Below are 7,500 nucleotides of genomic sequence, written 5' to 3' on the forward strand. Positions count from 1 at the left end.
TTTATCACCATTGACAACAGAAGATGCCCTACGCTAGGGAAATTTAAATACTGTATCTTGATAAATGGTAACACATAGTACGTGGTTTTTACTCCATTTTATTCATACACCCTCAGATCACTGTAACCTTGAGTTTATATGAGAAAATTACTGTGAAAACGAAACTGGTCTATCTCAATTTAAGGACAAATACCGTAGAGAATGACCATACAGGTAGTAGGTTGGCCAGGGCACCAGTCATCCGTTGAGATACTACCACTTGAGAATTATGGGGTCCTTTGACTGGCCAGACAGTACTACATTGGACCCTTCTCTCTGGTTACGGTTCACTTTCCCTTTCCATACACATACACCGAATAGTCCTGCCTATTCTTACCACATCCTCCTCTGTCCTCCTACACCTGACATCACTGAGATTACCAAACAATTCTTCTTCACCCAAAGGGTTAACTACTGCACTGTAATTGTTCAGTGGCTACTTTCCTCGTGGTAGGTGTAGAAAAGACTCTTTAGCTATGGTAAGCAACTCATCTAGGAGAAAGACACTCCAAAATCAAACTATTGTTTTCTAGTCTTGGATAGTGCCATAGCCTCTGTACCATGGCCTTCCAATGTCTATGGTTAGAGTTCTCTTGCTTGAGGGTACACTATTCTCTCTAATTTCTCGTTATCTTGTTTTGTTCAGGTTTTTATAGTTTTTATGGGAAATATTTATTTTAATGTTGTTACTGTTTTTAAAATATTTTATTTTTCCTTGTTTCCTTTCCTCACTGGGCAATTTTCCCTGTTGGGACCACCTGGGCTTATAGCATCCTACTTTTTACAACTAGGGGTGTAGCTTAGTAAGTAAATAATAATAATAATAATAATAATAATAATAAAGACTATACATAAAACGGAAGAAAGGAGGGAGAGGACTACTAAGTATAGACTGCATCAACATCGAGAATAGAGCACTGGGGCAATATCTGAAAACCAGTGGAGACGATTGGCTCAAGATTGCATGGGAAGAAGGACTGGTAAAAGTAGACGAAGACCTAGAAATATACAGAGACGGGAGAATGACAAACAGAACAGGGGACTGGCACAACAAACCAATGCATGGACAATACAGAGACAGACTAAAGAAATAGTCAGCGATGACACGTGGCAATGGCTACTAAGGGGAGAGCTCAAGAAAGAAAATGAAGGACTGATGATAGCAGCACAAGATCAGGCCCTAAGAACCATACATGTTTAAAGAACGATAGACGGAAATATCACTATGTTATGTAAATATTAATATGACTAATGTTAGTATAAGCTAATGATGAATTATAAACCACATCAGGAAAACCAATATCAAAATATAAATTATATGTTTATATAAATATGTATTTGTAAAAATGAACTTGTAAACTGTATATTTTCTTAATAAAAAAAAAAAAAAAAAAAAAAAAAAAAATGGAAGTGCAGCACGAGAAGTGAAACCATAAACCACATAGCAAACGAATGTCCTGCACTCGCACAGAACCAGTGCAAAAAAGGGGCATGATTTAGTGGCAAAAGCCCTCCACTGGAACCTGTGCGAGAAACATCAGTTAACTTGTAGTAAAAGTACAGTAGTACGAGCACCAACCTGAGCGAGTGATAGAAAATGAACAGGCAAAGATCCTCTGGAACTATGCTATAAGATAACATAAGGTGATACGCGCAAATAGACCAGAAGTGACGTTGATTGACAAAATGAAAAAGAAAGTATCACTCATTGATGTCGCAGTACCATGGGACTTGAGAGTTGAAGAGAAAGAGAGGGAGTGATAGAAAATGAACAGGCAAAGATCCTCTGGAACTATGCTATAAGATAACATAAGGTGATACGCGCAAATAGACCAGAAGTGACGTTGATTGACAAAATGAAAAAGAAAGTATCACTCATTGATGTCGCAGTACCATGGGACTTAAGAGTTGAAGAGAAAGAGAGGGACAAAATGGATAAGTATCAAGACCTGAAAATAGAGATATGAAGGAAAAGGGATATGCCTGTGGAAATTGTACCCATAATCATAGGAACACTAGGCACGATCCCTAGATCACTGATGAAGAATCTAGAAATGCTAGAGGTGGAAGTAGCCCCAGGCCTCATTCAGAAGAGTATGATCCTAGGAACGGCGCACATAATAAAAAGAGTGATGGACTCCTAAGGAAACAGGCTGCAAACCGGAACCCATCACAATAAATACCACCCAGTCGAAAGACTGCGATAAAGGGTGAAAAATACTAATATTTATAATAATGACTTGTTCTGTTTTGGAATCTCTCTTCTGTTGGAATAGATTCTCGGCAAGTTAAATGTTAAGAAAAATGAAGAGCAAACCCACTCTTGTCAAAACCACTAGCGTGTGTACCTTTGTATTTTTCTAGTACGAAACACAAATACTTTTACCTATGACACTGATTATTCAAGAACCAATGCTTGGCCAAGTATCGTTATGGCCATAAAACATAGAAAAAGAGATTTACTTATTATAGACGCTGTGAAGTATAAAGTCACAAAGAAATATTTTTCATTTGAAGGTTTAAAGGCCACTCATGAATGGCAGAGGCAAGTGACAGTGCCATTGCTCTATCGATCAGGACAATCACTCAGAGACTGACAATATATACATATGATCAGCGCCCAAGCCACCTCTCCACCCAAGCTAAGACCAAGGTGGACTAGGCAATTGCTGATGACGACTCAGCAGATAGACCTATAGGCTGCCCCAAACCCCCCCCCCCCACCCTTAGCCCATAAGGATGGTAAGGTTGCAGCGACCAAATAAACAATAAAAAACTAATGAGTTTGAGCAGGACTCGAACCCTAGTCGGGCGATCACCAGTTAGGGACGTTACCACATCGTCCACCACAGCCCTATACATTGGCCAAAAGTAATTGGAAACTATTTTTGTAAACTGTTCATATCTCCACTTGTGTTTGATCTAACACCAGGGCCTCATTCCAAAGCAACTAAATTTTCTATTTTGGGATATACTAATAAAGGCTTTAAGCTGAACTATCCCAATGAAACAATCATTATGTATAATCAATGATAATCAGGTTGAGAAGTTTTTATGTGTCTGGTAGAGCTTAGCTGAGTAGTACATCACTTGCCTTATGTTTGCTAGGTTTGTGAGTTGCTCATGAAATACTGTACCATCCACCAGTTAAAATCTTTCGGGGAAGACACGAAGGAAAGGCATTCATTATTTTTTTAATAATAATAATATTAATAATTAGAGGGACAATCCGTAGAGCGCATACCTCCACCGTGGCAGCTTATTTCTCGACATTTTGCTCGACCTTAACCTTGACCTTTCACCTTAATATGTATCAAATGGCGTGGATTTTCGTAAACTTAGATATGAGCCAAGTTAGAAGTCCATGTGACCACGATGTCCAAACTTAAGGCTGATTACGTGAATTGGACATTTTGCTTGACCGAGACCGTGACCTTTGACCTTAACCTTCCAGAATTTAATAATTTACAGCTTTTTCACATTACAGGTAATCCCTGCAAGCTTCATTACTCTACGATTAAAATTGTGGCCAGGAAGCTGTTGACAAACAAACACACACACAAACAGACAAACAAGGGCGAAAAGTATAACATCCCACTTCGTTGGCGGAGGTAATATAATAATAATAATAATAATAATAATAATAATAATAATAATAATAATAATAATAATAATAATAATAATAATTACAAAATGGTCTTTTACGAGAGTGGGCCAGAGATCAACGTGACTTCATGATCATAATTGTAATTTTCTCTGATCGCAAGATACTTAAACAATTTATTCAATTAATGTAATTACGATCAGATTTGTGATCGTCAATAATCCCAGATAAAGATGGTTGGACACATTTTTGTCTTTTATATCTTGTTTCCTTCAAGTGATTGACGTGCTATTCATGGACTCTTTTTGAAAATACTTTTGGTATTTTCTTAAGCCTGCTTTTCTGCGTTAGTCATAGGGGGTAAGAAAATCACCAATATTATATATCATATATTTCCTACTTTATCTAATTAATTCATAAAGAAAAAGTGTTAGTGTTTCTTAAAGTCATACTTAATAAGCAAGTTTATCTGGTAACGAAACCATTAGTTAAAAAACAGATAAATTCTGTTACATTTTTTTTTTTACATATTTTGTCAAATTTATCGTGTATTCTCCAATGGATTATTTAATTTACTACTATTATTATTATTATTATTATTATTATTATTATTATTATTATTATTATTATTATTATTATTATTATTATTATTATTATTTAAAATCATCGACAAATGGAAAAGATGAATCACAAGTCCAGAGCATCAATGGAAATTGGATTTCATTTCCTGCTGGCTTTTATTTTTTGTGGATAAATCGTTGAAGCTTAAATAACGCCCTTTATTTAGGGCATAAAAGGCGGGGGGGGGGGGGGGGGGGGGGTGACGGGTGTCCGTAAAACAGACACTATAGATACAATAGACGGATGCAGAGAAAATAAAATTTAACTTAGATCAAGTATTGCCAACGTCTAATGCAAATGATGGTTATAATCGTTTACTCACCTAGCTTCTCAACTTCGTAGGTTTGTAAATAAACTTTAGTATAGAAACTTTTGTTCTTTACGTAAGTTTACACGCAAATGACGGGAAATACGTGATAATTGGGGTACATGAAGGGTAACTGGGATGAAATATTATGGCAACAACTCATGAAGCACGGTGCATAACGCATGTCGTCCTTTATTTGAGCGTTTCATTTTATACATTTTATACATTCTTGAGAATAAGGGGATCTCTGCTTAGTGAATAAGACTTCTTTCCTCCTAAAACAGAGATACTTTACGTAATCTTGACTGACGAAAACGTCAGTGACGTAACTTGCAAAATACTGTTCATCTCTTATGTCTGGGAGTGATGTCAGCATCGTCCACCTGACGTTTCAAGCGTCTGGCAGTGGTGTTTGCACCGCGGCAGCTATATCATTCTCAATTGCTGCTTATTCACGTAATCATCATCACTATTGTGCCTCTCCATTCTTACTGTTGCTATGCTTCAGCCTGTCGCTTTTTCAAGGACAATGCTAAAAGTTCACTGTCATCTACATCTAGTACCGGTGAGGAGACATCGCTAAGTGACGGAGATTAGGTGAATAATTGAATTTTCTATATATATATATATATATATATATATATATATATATATATATATATATATATATATATATATATATATATATATATATATATATATATATATATATATATATATATATATATATATATATATACTCAGAGGCTTGGTGTTAGTTACACAGGAGATATGTCCTTATTTTACCTAGCAATAACAATAATAATAATAATAATAATAATAATAACAATAAGTCAAAACAAGCAAGATAATATGAAAACATATTTTGCAATTACTTACAAGATTGATTGAGCAAAGCCATTTTTAATCGAAGAAGTTTGTCAGTTGCAATGGAGGCGACTTTGGCCTGACCATCTGAGGCCGAAATATCATGAGGAAGTTCAGAGTTGAAGAGAAATGTACCGGTTGTTTGCTTTTTTTTCTCTTCATAAGGTTTCTTCATTTTTATTATTATTATTATTATTGTTGTTGTTGTTGTTGTTTTTGTTGTTGTTGTTGTTGTTGTTATTGGTGTTATCATTATTATTATTATTATTATTATTATTATTATTATTATTATTATTATTATTATTATTATTGTTATTATTATTATAAGACAAATAGCTAAACGACAAATGACAGGAAAAGCGTCCCTCAATGGTAAATGCCAGACTGGGTTTCAAGCCCCGCTAAAACTCATTAGTTTCTTTGGTGGCTTTAACCTCACCATCCTTGTGAGCTAAGGATGTGGGGTTTTGGGGGGAACCTATAGGTGTATTTGCTAAGTCATCAGCAGCCATTGCCTGGCACTCCCTGGTCCTACCTTGGATGGAGAGAGGGCTTGGGCGCTGATCATTTTTTATATATGGTCAGTCTCTAGGTCATTGTCCTACTTGATAGGGCAATGTCTCTGTCACTTGCCTCTGCCATTCATGAGTGATCTTTAAACCTTTGAATAACTGAGTGTAGCCATCTAGTCTATTTTTAAAGGATTTATGTTAATGTTTTTTTCTGTTTTTGAAATATTTAATAGTATTTGTTCATTACTTCTCCTGTGGTTTCCTTTCCCTCATTAGGCTTGTATAAAAGTTTGTAGGACGTTCATGAATGACAGAGGCAAGGGACAGTGACACTGCCCTAGCAAGCAGGACAAATACCCTGGAGACTGACCATATATACACATGATCAGTGCCTAAACTCTCTCTCTCACCCAAACTACGACCAAGGGGGGGCCAGACAATAGCTGCTGATGAATCAGCAGATAGACCAATAGGCACCTCCAAAACTCCCTCTTTATCTCACAAAGATGGTGAGGTTGTATCGACCAAAAGAAAAAATGAGTTTAAGCAGGAATCGAACCCTAGTGTGGTGATCACCAGTCAGGGACGTTACCACATAGGCCACCACAATCCTGTTTTTTCCTGTTGGAGCACTTGGGATTATACCCTCATGCCTTTCCAACTAGAGTTGTAGCTTAGCAAGTAATAATATTAATTATAACTAGAGGTTATTGGTACTTATTTTAGCATTCCCAATTAAAGTGAGATGTATAGAAACACTACTGTTCTGGTGTTATCTGAGATGCAATGTTCTGAAATACATCAATTCAGCTTTTGTCGTCGGATCAGAGAATTCAGAATGTCCTCTCTCTCTCGGTGTTAGTCTCAAAATAATTTATGAAAGATCACGAAGAAGAAGAAGAAGAATGCCAAGAAGAACAAGAAGAAGAAGAAGAGAGAACAATAAACCTGTCTTTGAGGTATCCGAAGATGACACTGATGGGCGAGAGAGAGAGAGGAGAGAGAGAGAGAGAGAGAGAGAGGAGAGAGAGAGAGAGAGAGAGAGAGAGAGGGATATCTGTATGTAAGGCAGTTCAGATAACGAGCTCAACAGCAAGACACGGTTCTATTTCCCACAGGTATAAAGTCGTTAATTCCAATGTGGTTTAGACATCTGAAATTGATAAGTTAAAAGATACCTGATTTCTAATTGTGCTCAATTTTTCATTCAAAAGAGTTGTGAAATGAATGTTCATAAATATAGTAATTTCTTTTTAGGGTACGCTCAATTGACAGTTTATGTTTATATATATATATATATATATATATATATATATATATATATATATATATATATATATATATATATATATATATATATATATATATATATAGATAGATAGATAGATATACAAATAAATAGATATATGTAACACGTGTATAAAAACTAGGTGTATTTTTGTAAATTATGTGCGATCTACAACATTGTGGAACCTTTTTAACATGATAAGAAAATTCGGCATAGAACTTATTTGCACCATATATATATATATATATATATATATATATAT

General features: G+C 35.6%; 1 long non-coding RNA gene across 1 annotated transcript in view; it reads left to right on the forward strand.

Moving 5' to 3' along the window:
- The first annotated feature begins 5,050 nt into the window (after positions 1 to 5,050).
- Positions 5,051 to 7,500, forward strand: part of LOC137620108 (uncharacterized) — a 24,007-nt gene continuing 21,557 nt past the window's right edge. Inside the window, exon 1 of the long non-coding RNA XR_011039984.1 lies at positions 5,051 to 5,168. This is a non-coding gene — a long non-coding RNA (uncharacterized lncRNA). The remainder of the gene's footprint in view (positions 5,169 to 7,500) is intronic.

Source organism: Palaemon carinicauda, chromosome 26 (genome assembly GCF_036898095.1).
Source record: "Palaemon carinicauda isolate YSFRI2023 chromosome 26, ASM3689809v2, whole genome shotgun sequence".
Classification (NCBI taxonomy): domain Eukaryota; kingdom Metazoa; phylum Arthropoda; class Malacostraca; order Decapoda; family Palaemonidae; genus Palaemon; species Palaemon carinicauda.